The following is a 16,985-nucleotide window of genomic DNA, read 5'->3' on the forward strand; positions in this document are numbered from 1 at the left end:
TGGGCTTCCCTGGTGGCGCAGTGGTTGAGGGTCTGCCTGCCAAGGCAGGGGACACGGGTTCGAGCCCTGGTCTGGGAGGATCCCACATGCCGCGGAGCAACTGGGCCCGTGAGCCACAACTACTGAGCCTGCGCGTGTGGAGCCTGTGCTCCGCAACAAGAGAGGCCGTGATAGTGAGAGGCCCGCGCACCACGATGAAGAGTGGCCCCCGCTTGCCGCAACTGGAGAAGGCCCTCACACAGAGACGAAGACCCAACACAGCCAAAAATAAATAAATAAATAAATAAATAAAAACAAGAAATCTCTTAGAAAAAAAAAAAAATTCTGATTCAGCATGTCGGGAGGAGGGCCTGCTGGTTCACAGTAAGAAATCTCTGAAAATTGTTTATATACCACTGAAACTTTAGAAAACATTATAATCAGTGTGTTGGCCAGTTTTGCTGTCTATGAATGCTTTGAGTTGTGACAGGCCTTAGCTGCGGTCAGATAGGCAAAGTTAACTCAAGGTTAAGCACTCTCTTAGCCAGGACAGGAGAAAAGGCCATTGTTTTGTTTTGTTTTGTTTTTGTCTTTGTTTTGTTTTGTTTCTTGAGGCTTGAGCTTGCAGGAGGGTGAAACTATGAAGCAGCTTGTTGAGGCCCCCAAAGATTTCTAATGAGCAGGGCAAATGCATGATTCTTGTTCCTCTGTCCCAGGGCTGTGCTTCCCAGACCACACTCCTGGCAGCTGTCCCAGGCTCCCACCTCTGCAGAGGAAGGCATTCCCTCCCCATGACCTCATCAGAATGCATCCCCCACCCCTCAGGCCTCCTCACCACCAATTCTTCATCAACCCAGGCCCCTCCTGCAAACAGAGTGGGCACGGTACAGTCTGTGTTCTTTAACCCTGAATCAAGATGGGGACCTGCTCTGGGGCGTGAATCATCCTCAGAAACAGTCTGGCTTAGAGCAGGTTTCTTAAATGTTTGGAGATTGCAAAACAGCAAACAATATACTTTTATGCAGAATATCTGTGAACATTTTCTTAAAGCAAATTAGCAGACCAAAAAGCAAAATAATGCCTATTTCCACCCCTTGCCCTTCAAACTGACATAAACAAAAAGGAAATCATTAAATCAGACCTCACGTCAATGAAGAGATAGTGCCTCGTCTTGTTTTACCAAGAGGACTTACATAACTTCGAATAATTTCTTCTCTCATGGCACACTGGGCATTGTTCAGGGAATGAACATCCTGCTAAATGATAGTTTAGAAATGCTGTATAAGTGAGAAAACTCCAAACTGGGAGGTAGAGAGATGTGGGTTTGTCACCAATGGGTCCAATGACCTTTGGCAAAGGCCATCTCTCTCTGGGTCAAGGTTCCTCCTCCATGAGAGGGGGTGGGGTGGAGTGGGAGGTGACTAAGGTAGGTGTAGGTGGGATTAGTTTAGAGCTGCGTTGTCCAGTGCAGTAGCCACTAGTCACAGGTGGCTATTTAAATGTAAATTAACTAAAATTCAATAGAACTAAAAATTCAAAATTTCAGTTGCACCAGCCAGCCACATTTCAAGTGTTCAAAAGCCATGTGAGGCTAGTGGTCACCATATTGGACAGTGCAGATAAAATATTTCCATCTTTGCACAAAGTTGTATTTGCAGCACTGGCCTAGATTGGAAAGTATGCAATTCCATTCTACCACTTTCTTCATGTGGTGCCCCTGACAGACATTGCTAATCCATCACAGTATTCTTTCCCTCTGCATCCTGATGTGTCTTCATTATCTTTCTCAGAGATCCTGGGATATGGTGTGAGACAAATTTTGTGCTTCCAGGGACTAGATCTGAGTTCTTAACCTTTTTTGTCCTGTGGCCCCTTTGGCAGTCTAATGAGATCTATGGATTCCCCTCTCAGTAGAATGTTGTTAAATGCATGAGACAAAATACCAAGGATTACAGAAGAAACCAATTATGTTGATATAGCTTTCAATATAATTGAAAAAAAAGAATAAATACTTGACATAATAATAATAGATATGCTTCTTTACTAATGCATCAAATGAGATCTGGTAGCAAGTAATTTTTTACTTATAATGTTATCATTTTGCTGTAGTTTTGAAGTAATGTTGAAAATAAAAGATTATTTTGAGATTTTTGCAATATCTATAATGAGATATAAAAAATGAGTACGATTTCTTTGGTGAAAAAGTCATAGATAGTGCCAACACTACCGTGGGGTGTTACCTTTATTTGTAATTCAAGAAAATGCTAAATTTCAGTTAGTAATGAAAATAAAGATTTAAACCTTTTTCATCCAAATGTGTGGACTCACTGAATTCTATCCACAGATCCCTTAGAATTCCATGGACCCTGCTGAGGAGTCCCTGAACTAGGTGATCTGTGATGTCCCTTCCAGATTTGCCATTTTGTGGCCACATAAAATACATTTCTCCAATTTGTTCATGCATTTATGGAGGGTCAGTGTGCCAAGACTGCAGTCCTTAATCATGATCCTCCTTCTTCGAGAACATTCCATGTAGTTGGGAAGATATGGTGTGGGGTGATGGGGAGGTCTGTTAGGAATGGGGAGAAGAGGGGAGCGGGGAATGAAGAAGGGGATCAGGGGAATAATGGAGAAATCTCTGTCACCTCTGTCACTTCCTGTGGTGAAGATAGGAGGACAGGGGTTAATTGTCACTGCTGACTGCAGCTGACCACAAAGTCATTCCCTCCACGAAGAACGCAAAATTAATACCATGAACTCAACGTGTGAAGCTAGAAAACCAAATGGTTAGCATCTGGAGATGACACCCCCTCATCTTAGTGTCCTCCTCCCCAAAGGCCTTTTATGTCATGACCTTCAGTACTTTTTGGACAGTTTTATGTCTTTTTCAAAACAAATGGAATGACCATTAGTGAAAAAGGAGTTTCTACAAACACCAGTGACAGTGAGGGGATAACTATTTATAGCCTGGGCTCTGAAACCAACATATTCTCATTTCTTACAGTGCCCAGAGCCAGATCTATGCCAGTGAAAATTAATCTACACAAGAATTTCTTTTCAGTTTATAAGAAACATGTGCCTGCTACTTTCTTCTGGGAATTCTGACAGATCACAAATTCAGTCAAACTTACAAAAATTAGCTGGCTGCAGCAGAAATACCCAAATCAAACTTGATTTCCCATTAATCAACATTTCATGATCTTGGAGCCGAGCAGGAAATCTATCTACAGTCTCTCCTCTGGCAGAATACGCTCCCATACCAGCCAAGGAAAGTTCCTCTCTTTCTCTGACAGGGAATGCATTATTTCATTCCTTCAGCCTTTTGTCATTCATTTACCGATTCATTCATTCTTTCATTTTGCAAATAAGTACTTTTAGTTACTGTGTTTTCAGCCCAGGATTAGACATTTACAGGGATGAGAACATTTATTGGGCACCTTCTGTGTGCCAGGCACAATAGGATACCTTTTCTCATATGTTGCCATCTTTAATTCTCACAACCACCCTAAATTGTTGGAATTATTATTCAGTCCTGGATATGAAGACCTCGAGGCTCAGAGAAGTAAAATAATTAACTAGTTAATTAATCAGCTATTAATAAGTAATTTCCTACTTAAGTAATTCCCTAGAAAGGAAAAAAAAGTACGATTCTGATTCTCCAGGGGTTTAAATCCAGATGGGGAGACAGTATTGATACAGCTACAGTTAGAACTATTGATATGAGAAATAATAAAATAGCAATGCAAGATACATTGATTACGTTTTGAAATGAGAGAAGAGATAAGAAAGGTATAGGGATCACTGTGGTCTGGGATGGTCAGTGAAGGTAGGCTTACATCAAAGGATGGGGAAGACGAGGCTATTGGGGAGGGGATGAAAGAAGCCATTCCAGGTAGCGGGGTGGGGTTAACAAAGGTCCAGATTCAGAAATCAAATGTAGTTTGGAGGTGGGGTGGAGCACGCCATGAGGGTAGAGACCTGTTACAGTGAGGATATTTCTTAGCACGGTGCCTTATGTGTACTAGATAAATACTTGATGAAGGAACAACCAGATGCATAAGAGAATGGAAGAGTGTGTGGCTGGGAACGAGGCTGGCTAGATGCGGTCAGCCTGGGTTACAGAGGGCTTTGTCAGGCTGAGGAATGGTGTGTCCACTCCTGGGAACACAATGAAATCCATTCCCCTGGAATCTAGACCACACAGGACTTTGGAGAGAGATTTGGTCTGGATAGAAGGGGATCAGATGCTTTTTTCCTGATTCTTTATTTGTAAAGCATACCTTAGAGGCAAATATATTAACGTCATGAAATCAAAACGCAATCTAACAAAGAGCTCAGGTAACCAAAAAAAAATTTTTTTTAAGTATAATCATGTACAAGAAACCTCAACATCCCATGATAGAAGAGTGGTTAAGTAAATGATGAGGCAAGACTGGAGACAGGATGACCAGTTAAGAGCTGCTGAGAGCTGACAGTAAGGGATGGAGAAAAGTGAATGGATATTGGAGGTAGAATCCCCAGGACATGGTGACTGATGAATGTGAGAGGTGGAGAGAGTGGTGTCAGGGATAATTAATGCCTGTGTTTCTGGCTTGGGCAACTGAGTGGATAAAGGTGCTATTTACTGAGATGGGAGGACACTGGAGGAGCCGGTGGAAATGATAAATTCCGTTTTCAACACATTGAGCTTGAGACGTGACAAAAGATACTCATCACACAGTTGGTTATATAGGTCTGAAGCTCAGGAGAGACGTCTGAGCTAGAGACATAGATTTAAAAAGCACTGGCTTATAGCTGGTAAATGAAGGTGCGGAGATGGACAGGGTTGCCCTGGCAACAAGGGTAGAGTGAGAAGTGGTCTAGGACAGAGGCTTGAGGAACCCCAACATTTAAGGGGTGGATAGAAGAATAGGAGCCCAGAGTGGAGACCGATAAGGAGCAGTCAGGGAAGTAAGAGAAAAACCAGGGAAGGGAGATTTGTGGTCAACAGCATCAGATGGCGCTAAGAGGTCAGAAAAGAAAGGGACTTAGTGTCCACTGGATTTAGCAATGAGAAGGTCATGGGTGACTGTGGTAGGGACAATTCCCATGGAATAGTGGGGACTGAAGCCAGTTTAAGTGGCGTGAGGAGCAATCGGGAGGTGAGAAGTTTAGCCAAGCTGTTTAAGAAGCTAGACTGTGGAGGTGATAAGAGATATAAGGTAACAGCTGAAGGAAAACAGAAGATAAGGAAAGGTTGTGTTAGGATGGGACAGACATAAACACCTTTAAATGCTGTTAGGAGAAGAACCAGTGGAAAGGACATGGAAAAGACCTGGAAGGGGCTTCCCTGGTGGCGAAGTGGTTGAGAATCTGCCTGCCAATGCAGGGGACACGGGTTCGAGCCCTGGTCTGGGAAGATCCCACATGCCGCGGAGCAACTAGGCCCGTGAGCCACAACTACTGAGCCTGCGCATCTGGAGCTTGTGCTCCGCAACAAGAGAGGCCGCGATAGTGAGAGGCCCGCGCACCGCGATGAAGAGTGGCCCCCACTCGCCGCAACTAGAGAAAGCCCTTGCACAGAAACGAAGACCCAACACAGCCATAAATAAATAAATAAATAAATAAAAAATAAAAATAAAGGAATTCCTTTAAAAAAAAAAAAAAAAGACCTGGAAGGACATATGCTGAAATGTTAATAGTGATTATCCGTAGATTCTGGAATCAAGAGACCGCTGAATGTCCAAAAACAGTCCAAATAGTATCCAATGCTGTTTTGGTACTATCTATTTTCTTACTACAGAATTCTCTGAAATGCATCAATTTACACATAGCTTCACTCAAATATGCAGAGATTTGATGGATGGGAATATCCTGCTGCCTGACTATGCTGGAGAGCAGAGGAAGCATTTGCAATGATCAACACTGGTGGTAGCCAGCATCCAACATGGCCCCGGATGATCTACATCTCCTGGTATTCAAGCCTTTGTATGAGCCCTTCCCACACTGAGTCAGGGCTGCCTGTGTGACTAATTTATATTGTACAAATGACAATTAGGACCAAGGATAGGTCCTAAAAGGCACTACCACTTCCGCCCTGGTCTCTTATATTGCTTGCTCTGGATGAAGCCAGCTGCTATATCTTAAGGACACTCAGGATGCCCCATAGAAAGGCCCACATGGAGGGAAAAGGCCCCTGGCCAAGAGCTAGCATCAACTCACCGTCATAAGAGTGAGCCACTTTGGATGAGGATCCTCCAGTCCCAGTCAAGCCTTCAGGTACAGCTCCAGCTGACACTGGACGGCAACTTCAGGAGAGACCCTGAGCCGGAGCCTCCAGCTGAGGCTCCCAAATTCCTGACCCACAGAAACTGTGAGAAACGTGAAATGATTATTGCTGTTTTAAGCTGTTACATTTTGGGGTGATTTGTCATGCAGCAGTAAACGACTAATGCAGGCACCTTGCACACTTTATGGGGCCCATAGGAGGCTTTATCCACTAGACAACAGTCTGAATGCAACGGCATTTCAAAACAGATGTACTGATGTGTGTTAGGTTTGAATAATGGGCCACATGCTCAGACATCCTTCTGTGTGTGGAGCACCACCTCTCCTACCCCATTGCACACAAACAAATGGACAATACTGGTTGTTTTGCAAATAATATTTAATACTTAAGTGTTGTACATGACTCAAATATGAGTCAAGAGTGTGTGAAGGCTTTGTGATGCCGTAGTATCAGGATGTAATTTTGGTGCAAGTGGACTTGAACAGTTTCAAATTGTATAATTAATGATATTCCATTTCCATGACAACTACTAATTAATCCTGCCCGTCAGTGTGAACTTTTGGCCTGTGGGAGTTCAAGTCCTCCTAGCTGACATGGGAGAGCAAATTACCTTAGGCTTTCATTTTTTAATAAAATGACTGGCAGTGGAAGGAAGGAAGGAAGGGGTTGGGTAGGCGGTGGGGTGCTGCTCCCTGGGGACCAGTGGACCACGAATTCAGCATCTGAGCTTATCAAATCCCCTAAGGTCAGGGGATAGCTCTTTCCCACCTGTTTTCCCATTGCTGGAACCCTACCTGGCACATAATACTGGCTCATTAAATATTTGTTGAACAAATAGCAGTTGAATAAATCATAGCTCCATTCCTCCTCCCCCCTCCCTCTCTGCACTCTTAGAATTTAATAGAAACTCTTTAGAAGGTTTCAACCTGTTCCACCTCTGCAGAAGCTCGTTGAGGGAAAGCGTTTCACATGTGAGTGGAAGCATTTTTCCGGGGCCAAAGACAGTAGCAATCTCCCTTCCCCCTCCCACCTCCTCATGACCCGGGAAGTGAAACTGGAGGGTGTGGAACCGGAATCCTTCCATAGACCCCTCTCTTCTCTGTGAGCACAGTGCCTGGCACACAATGGGCCAGGCACACATCACTGACTGATTGAATAAATGGAGCACCAGTGGGAAAGTCAGTCACCAATAGCCATGGGGGCAGTGTAACCAAGCAGGACCCTATGGAACCTTCCCAGAACAGCCTTCCTCACCCGTGTCCTCTGCCTGCCTCTTGTCTGTAGAAAAACTGTAGCCTCCTAGGCTTCCCTGAGTTCCAAAGAGTACATTTAATCAGAGAAGTTGAGAAAATGCAGAAGGAAAGGAGAACAGGCAAGGAAGGCAAAAATAAAAATAGTTTAACCATTAAACAAAGTCAAGGACTTTTAGTTCCTCCTCAAGGGCTAGAGATAATATCCTGAGCCACGTCCTCTGAGCTGTTTTGAAGAGACTGAAACCCCCACCAGGTGGAAGAAGTTAACTGTCTGATGCCCACAAGCATGTAGACCCCAGACGGGTTGGAACCAGAAAGTTGATGATGCTGACCCCTGATTACCTCACCATCAACCAATCAGAAGACTGTTCATGAACTGATCACGTACCCCAAAACCCCCTTCCCTCATCCTGTCTTTAAAAACCTTTCCCTGGGGCTTCCCTGGTGGCGCAGTGGTTAAGAATCTGCCTGCCAATGCAGGGGACACGGGTTCGAGCCCTGGTCTGGGAAGATCCCACATGCCGCGGAGCAACTAAGCCCGTGAGCCACAACTACGGAGCCTGCGCGTCTGGAGCCTGTGCTCCGCAACAAGAGAGGCCGCGACAGAGAGAGGCCCGCGCACCACGATGAAGAGTGGCCCCCGCTTGCCGCAACTAGAGAAAGCCCTCCCACAGAAATGAAGACCCAACACAGCCAAAATAAATATAAATAAATTAATTAATTAAAGAAACGTTTAAAAAAAATAAAATAAAAAAAACCTTTCCCTGAAAGCCTTCGGGGAGTTGGGGTCTTTTAAGCATTAGCTGCCCTGGACTCCTTGCTTGGTGCCTTCAATAAACATTGCATTGTCCTTCACCACAACCCGGTCAGTAGATTGGCTTTATTGCATAGGCAAGTGGACCCAAGTTTGGTTTGGTAACAGCAGAGGCTTGGTGGGGGTGGTGTCTGAAAATCTAGTGAAGAGTCTCATTCTCATCCAGATAAGCCGCCCTGGTTTCATTTTGTGGCCCAGGGGTAGAATGTGGCACCTGGAGACACTTTGGTTTCCCAAACAAGCTTTCTCCTACTGTCCTTTGAAGGGATGCAAATCTCCCTCAGGGCAGTTAACGGATTTGTGCCTGGCCCTGGTCACTGTGGTCATTTCCAGAAGGAAACAAAAATAGTTCTCCACTCCCACATCCTGACCAGTGTAGGGCAGGGAAGCCACTTGCCAAGCCAGACAAAGACATTCCTGGCTCCCTCTGGGGCATTCTTTGAGCTCATCACCTGGGCCTGATGACAAGAAGAGGAACTGCTGTTGTGGGACTTGAGGCCCAGGGAGCTTTGATGGGCGACAGGGAGGATCCAGGTCACCCTGCTGCGACCACCAGCAGCTCTTTAACTTCCATGACGACTTGTGGATCTGCCGGAGAGATGGATGGCTGGAGAATTGGCAGGAACACTTGTCCTGGATTTTGGTAGACTGGGGACACTAGACAGCCTGTGGCTGGAATATCTGTAGCAAGAACACTTGTTTTGAAACGAGATACCTTTTAATAACCAGCTCTTCTTGCCTCTCCGTTTATAAATGATGGAGGCAGCTGGTCCTGAGAGAGGACAGCATAACACAGGAGTTAGAACAACTGTGTGCCCAGACCAGCCTAAAGGCTATGGATGAGTTGGGCAAAGCGTGTTTGTGATGTTCTCAGGTGCCCCTCTGTGGAGCATATTTTGAGCCCACAGATGCTTCTGTGCTCACTCCCTCCTCTGCTCTATCAAAATCTTCTCTCTATAAAGGCTCTGCTATCAGTCATGGACACTGCAGTGAGAATTAAAGTCACGCAAGGCTTTTCTCTGAATGTGCCTCTAATGAGTTAAAGTCTCATCTGTGAGTGGTGGTCTACTTTGGTCTATCAAAGGCCACAGTGCAAATCTTGATTAATTCAAAGAAATTCTGGTATTGATACTTCAGAAAAAAGAAGTTAAACAGTTTTTACTTTTTCGAAGAACTTTCAAAGTACACTGATAAACTTTTCCACCTTCTTGTAAATTTGGGAAGTAAGCTGGATAATTATCTTTATCTTCATGTTGCACAGAAGAAACTGAGGCAGAGAGCTTAAATGATGTGCACAAACTCCAGGGTGTGTCCATGGGCTGGCACTGGCATGAAAGGACTCAACTCAGGATGAACATCTTTCCAGGGACTATACATTCCTATGGGGCCCAAAGAGAGCTCCACATATTGGCTATCTCTTCCATGTGCTAAACGCTTTATGACTATCACTTAATCCACACAACAGTCCTTGGAGGGGGGGATTTGGTCCCCCTTTCACAGATGTAGGCATGGGGGCTCAGAGAATTTAAGCAATGTATGCAATTTCTTACAGCCAGAACGTGGCAGCACTGAGATTTCAATCCAAGTCTCTCTAACTCCTAACTGTGCCTCCTGCTCTTAGCAGGTCATTTAGAGGCTCCCCACGTCCCTCTTAGTCCCTGAGCACAGGGGGATGGGAACTGCACAAGAGGCTGTTGCTCTAGCTCTGATGGGGGGAGGGCTCCTGGGGACCTTTTCAAGTCTCTGCGGAACAGCAAGTTCCCATGGATGTGAAGATCTGCTGAGCTGGATGTTAAAAAAAAAAAAATGCACCGTTAGCTTTTTGAAGCCAGGTCACATTTTAGTGATTTATCATCCTACAAAGGCAGAGGAGGGCAAACACAAAATATGGGAACAAGTGGTTTCCTATGGAGAGAAGGGACTAGCCCCTGCCATGTTGTTTGTTTATATAGGACGGCAGATGGAATTCCTCTCCTGAATGCCTCCGGCAAGGGTCTCCATCCTCTGAATTCCTCTTCTGTGCTATCACAAGGCAGGGAGTCTCGTAAAATCAAGAAAGGGATTCAGTGTCTACTGCTTCACAACCCTCTCCCCACCACCAGAAGCCTACTGATTAGAAAGGAAAGGTCACAGCCCCTCTAGCAAAGTTACCCAGCAATTCACTGAAATAGTCAGAGCTTCTCCCAGCCCATCTACTTTCATTTATAAAACACTTACCCAGTGTCCATGTGTATGAGGTGCCATTTATATTGTCACACACATAAATATATACATATTATATACAACTCATCACCATCATAACTAGCTAATACTTGGCGACACTTAACTACGCCCCCAAGCACTGCTCCAAGAAATTTACATGTAAGAACTCATCTCATCCTCATACTATCCCTATGAGATAGGTCATTTATGATGCCACATTTACAGATTTGGAAAATGAGGCGCAGAGAAGTAAAATATCTTGGCCAGGGATATACATAGGTTTCAACTCAGTCCGCCTGAATGCAATGGATTGTTCTTACCCATCGTTAAAAAGCATCTCCAAGAAGATCGGAAAGCCTGACTAATGGAAGTGTGGACAAATGCCTGGGGAGAGCAGAGCAGGGAGGGACTATCTGCCTGGGAGAGGCCAGTGGTGAGAGCGGTTTTCACTGAGGAAGGAGTCTGTGAACTGAAAGCCTGTCTCAGCTGATAAATTCTTTCCTGCCCATATGGTCGATGGCTGCTCCTTATTCTCTCCATGGGAATGGAGTAACGACGAGGTTAGTATTAGCAGTAGTAGTAACAGCAGCAGCAGCAGCAATGCAAGTGGCAATAATGATGCAATGCTTAATTTACCCAGCCTTGTGGCAGGGGTCCAGCGCTTTATTTTATTTATTTATATTTTTTAAGGATTTATTTATTTATTTATTTATTGGCTGTGTTGGGTCTTCGTTTCTGTGCGAGAGCTTTCTCTAGTTGCCGTGAGTGGGGGCCACTCTTCATCGCCATGCGCGGGCCTCTCACTATCGTGGCCTCTCTTGTTGCGGAGCACAGGCTCCAGACGCGCAGGCTCAGCAGCTGTGGCTCATGGGCCCAGTTGCTCCGCGGCATGTGGGATCCTCCCAGACCAGGGCTCGAACCCGTGTCCCCTGCATTGGCAGGCAGACCCTCAACCACTGTGCCACCAGGGAAGCCCGGGTCCAGCGCTTTAGATCTGCAAATTTCCTTGATCACTGAAACCTAATCTTTTAAGGGCAACCTGTGTGTTGGCTGCAGTCTATGTTATGTTATTGAAGCCCCTCAACAATTCTGGGAGGTGGCTCTTGCTATTCCCGTCGTGCCTATAAGGAAACTGAGGCTCAGAGGTGTTAACTTGCACACTTCAGTGGCCTGGTTAGGATGGAGTTGGATTTGAATCCACGTCTGCATGAGTTTCCCACTTCCCCTTGCTACCATTTTAACAAAAATCTTTCTAAAATATGCCTCACCGGTACGTACTTTCCTTAGTAAACGTGGAGCAACACAATCCAGCTTCTTCTTGGTGCCGCAAGGCCATCCCTGTGAACACAAGCCACTGTCTGCAGTATGTGCTCGAGCACTAAGGAGGGACCTAGTAATTGGCTTGAGCCATCACTGACTTGGCCAGAACTGCTCGGTTGCCCACTACCTCCCCGGAGATACTGCTAGGGATTATTAAGTTTTATGGGGTGATGGAGCTTTATAGCCCTATAAATAGCTCAGTCTGTCTTGTTCTCAGAGTTGTTGTTTTTTCAGATTCTCACCTTGTGACCTTCTTTGTTCTCTGTCATCACTTCTTGAAGCCAGTTGCCTGCACATCTATTTCCACGACTTCCACGCACTTCCCCACTTTCTGTTTGGAACTGAGTGTGGAGCAGAATCAAGATTGCCCATGGAAACCAAGGACTGTGTTTTTGTTTTTTTCTAAAAAATTTTTATATCTTTACTGGAGTACAGTTGCTTCACAATGTTGTGTTAGTTTCTGCTGTACAACACAGTGAATCAGCTATATGTATACATATATTCCCATATCTCCTCCCTCTTGAGTCTCCCTCCCACCCTCCCTATCCCACCCCTCTAGGAGTTCACAAAGCACCGAGCTGATCTCCCTGTGCTATGCGTCTGCTTCCCACTAGCTATCTATTTTACATTTGGTAGTATATATATGTCAGTGCTACTCTCTCATTTTGTCCCAGCCTCCCCTCCCCTCCACCCCGTGTCCTCAAGTTCGTTCTCTATGTCTGCATCTTTATTCCTGTCCTGCCACTAGTTCATCAGTACCATTTTTTTAGATTCCATATATGTGCGTTAGCATACGGTATTTGTTTTTCTCTTACTTCACTCTGTATGATAGACTCTAGGTCCATCCACCTCATTACAAATAACTCAATTTGTTCCTTTTCATGGCTGAGTAATATTCCATTGTATACATGTGCCACATGTTCTTTATCCATTCATCTGTCGATGGACATTTAGGTTGTTTCCATGAAGGACTGTGTTTAAAATGAAGTAAAATACAATCCGCGCCCATGGCAGAACCAGCCCTTTGATTGGGCTTCCCAGAGAGCTTCCTGGCTTATACCTCAATAACACTGTGTCATTGGCACAGACAGTGACATTTCCACAGTTTGACAGGTCTGCAAACAGAAACTCAAGGATATTAACTGGCTTGCTTAGACTCACATGAACTCATGAACTGGGGTTTGAAATCAGGTCATTTTAATGCCTAGCTTCCTGCTGTGCCCACTGGGTTGGTTGGCAGCGTGTAACAACGGTCAGATGCTTCTAGCCACTCATCTTTGGCTTCACTGGGACAGTGACTTATCTAGCAAGGTAGGGTTAAAAAGGTCCTTGGAATCAGGGCTCATAAACTTAAAGAAGCCTCAGATAACTGTCTCAGCTCAAAAGCATCTCTCTCATGGACCCTGAAGCCACTCCATGAGACACTGATGGCCATTAGAAATGTTTTTATTGGGGGGAGGGGGAGAACAGTAAGCCACTAAGCTACTATAGCTCGTTAACACTTTAGCAATAATTAATTTATCATTCATTCATATGCCAGGTATCAAGTATCCTGGTCTTTAAGGTTCAAATGAAATACAGTAACCTCAACCTCATTCCATGTGTGGTGGGAACCTCCCTCGCCCTCCTAATTTTTCCATGGATTCTGGTGGGGAAGGGAGCTTGAGCTTTTCCTCATCACCGTGGGCTCTGAGTGCCAGGATCTGCTGAATTAATTCTGTGGATTCCCCATATCTATCCTCTCTGGCTTCACTCCAGATGTGCAACACCGCTCCATTTCTTTGAATTCCCACAGAAAAAAATGATTCATACAAGGTTTCTATAAGTGCAGCATGTGTCACTGAAGATTGAGGATGTGGTGAAACATGGTTCCACCACACCCTATAAACTCCAGATTCAAATATCAAATTCTTCTGCTCTTAAAAAAGTCCCTTGGCCATTTCTATTGACCTGGGTTCCTGCCATGTACACAGACTCTCTCCCTTCCTCTTTTCTCTCCTCTGTTCCCCTCAATTCTAGTTCATTTCTTACACTAAGCAAATAATTCTGTTCTCTCTAACCTCTGTCTCATCAGATAACATTTCCTCCTTCCATTGCACATTCATCCATTCATTGATTCAACAAGGATTAAGCAATATTCACTATGAGGCACCATGCCAGGCACAGCTGAAGATGCAAAGATGAATATGACATGGGTCCTGAGCCCAAGGAGCTGATACTCTAGTAGAGGAGATAAGATACACACTGGATAACCAGAACATAAGGTAGAATGTGCTAAGAAGTTGAAGCATGTGGGGAGAGAGGCCATGCTGTAGGTGACCAATGAACAGGGTACAGGTGGACTTAGATCCTTCCTGGAAGGGGGAGGAAGAGGTCTGAAGCCTGAGGCAGCACAACCTGGGTGAAGTGCAATAGCTGGGAACCAAGGGAACTGAGGGGTTGGCAGGAAGGACTTGAGAACCTGGGACGCTGCACCCAAAGAAGGGATCAGGGCACAGGAAGCCCTTGGAATGATATTTCTCCCTCCTACCTCCACCTCCAAATCCTGACTCTCCTATCAGGCTGGGCTAGAGCAGGGTGAGAAGGGAAGTGGGCTCTCCCCAGGCAGCATGGGTTGGACGACTTGGACTCTCTGATAATAGCAATGGCCAAGGTCATCACTCACACTTCTGTCCGTGTAACTATTAGAGGAAGCACCTGGCACACAGTAGGTGCCCAATGACTACTTGCTGAATGAATGAATGGAGGGTGAACAGGACTGAAAACGGCTGTTTGGGTTTGGTATAGGATATAATTTATCCTAGTGAAAAGACAGAAAGATATCAGATTGGGGTCAGGGGTCATGAGATCTGGATTTTAGTTCCGGATTTAGTTCTCTTTTACTTTCTAGCTTGGGCAGGAGATCATTACCCACTCATTCATTCATTTGTTCAATGAGCAGTGCAAGTATCTACTCCATGTCTAACTCTAGGCAACGAAAGCTGAATAAAGAGCTCAAGTGTTATGGTACAGACAGAAATATACCAAACGTTGAAATAATTGTATAAATTTTAGAAAAGAGAATTTTATAAATATTAGATATTTTATAAATATGAGGGAATCTCTGAGATTCCTCCCAGACTGTTGCAGGATTAGACAGGATGGAATGACTCTCTCAACCTCCCTTTGTCCAGCCTGTCTGGGCAGTCTAGTTTAAAACAATATCTTTGGAGTGCATTTCAATTATTTATACCCTATGACGCTGGAAATAGTGAACTCTTGCTTCATTCTGACAAGTATCATTGCACTAAAGAGTAAGGTGTAGAACACATGGGTCACACTGGAGGAAAAAACATCAACTAGGTTTCCTTTGATCCTGTTCACCGATAACCCCCAGGTGAGTTTGGGAGGAGCTCACACCTTGAAGTGAGAGGCAGGCTCCAGTCTGACCGCCAAGGAGAAGAAGCACGCATGCTGTGCGTGGACTGAGGGTGTAGAAAGCAAGCCAACTCATGTGCTGGGGTGAAATAAGAGCATTCACTGCTTATTCTAGAAATGTACTGGGACCCAGCTTCCATTTTTACTACATAGGTGTATGTGTCTATATCATGTAGATTTGCATAGAGGAAAAGACTGAATGGACATATAAAGTATGTTATTAATAATACCTGTCTCTTGAGTTCTTACTATGTATCAAGTGCTTTGTAAATATTATTTAAGTTGATCCTATAACAAATCTGTGTGGTGAAGTATTCTCTCTGTTTCACAGATGAGGAAAATGAGGATCAAGAGGTGGACTTGCTTGCCTGAGATCCCACTGGAGTGGCTAATGGAGCTTGTCTATTGATGCTGAGCCCGGGCTGCCATGAACCACCTACTCAACAGTGGTGTGTATTAGTGACATTTAATCTCTGGGTGTGTGTGTGGGGGGGGAGCGGTGGGTGGTTTTAAATGTTCTTCTTGATTATCCATATTTTCTAATTTTTTTCAATGAGTAAATATTGCCTTTGTAATAAGGAGAGAGCAAGAGCGTGATTGAAACATCTCTTCCCTTCTCCCATTCCTTCAGAACCATCCTAGGGGACAAATTCAACTTTTCCTGCATCCTTCCTCTCAACATTCCTGAAGGGCCAGCAGGGCCCAGGCCTCTGCCAGGAATCAGGAAGTGAGAGTTCTCATCTGGAAAAAGCTCACAGTCTCATGGGGCCTCTTCTGTCACAGTGGGGGGGGGGGGGGGTGTCACCTTTTCAGGTGACAGGGTCAGGATCTCCAAGGAAGTGTGTCAATCAAGGCGGGTCAAGATGGGACAGCGACCACATTACTTCACTTAGTAAAAACATGTATGTAAGATTTTAAAGAGCCAGATTTCAGTGTTAACCATCATTCCTATTTTTGAAAAGCCCAATGAAAATAGAAAAAAAATGTGACCAAGGGGAAAAGAAAATGAGAGCAGCAGTACAGAAGACCAGCCCTGAGGAAGGGAGGTGTGATCATAGGTGTAGAAGGAATCAGAGCAATTGCAGGCAAATGCAGGTGTAACTATAGCAACAAATTTGAAAACTAGAAGAAATGGTGAAGTAAAAATAGATGCAATGAGATGAAAAACTTGAGTAGATCAACACTGTAAACTTATATATAAAACCTGAAAAAGTACAAAACCAAAAACTAAATAATCTAACTTGTGAATAGAGATACCAACATATCCTTACATACTGATATTCGGGATAAACCCTTGGGTCAAAGTATATTATTCTTTTGCTGCAATGCTAGTGTTTTATTTAGACTTCTACTTGTATATTCATCAACAGATTAAAGGAAGAAAATGTGATCAGATCAATGGAGGTTGACAAGACAATCAGTAAAATTCAGCAGCCTTTCCTAATAAAATCCTAGAAAGAATAGAAGGAAATAGTTAATATAACTATCAAAAGACAGCAGTAAATATTACAAATGGTGATATGTTAAAACATTTCCATTTAAATCAGGAGCACTGTCCCCACTATTGTTAAACATTGTTTTGGAGGTTCTAATGGGTGCAATAAAACAAGAAAGTGAAATAATTTCTATAAAATTTTGGAAAAAGAGATAAAATTGCCCATTTTGCTGATGCTGTAATTACATCTTGTATTTTAGAGTTAGTAAAAAAAGAACAACCCAAACCAAAACGCCC

This window comes from Balaenoptera acutorostrata, chromosome 3, assembly GCF_949987535.1.
Source record: "Balaenoptera acutorostrata chromosome 3, mBalAcu1.1, whole genome shotgun sequence".
In the NCBI taxonomy this organism is placed as follows: Eukaryota; Metazoa; Chordata; class Mammalia; order Artiodactyla; family Balaenopteridae; genus Balaenoptera; species Balaenoptera acutorostrata.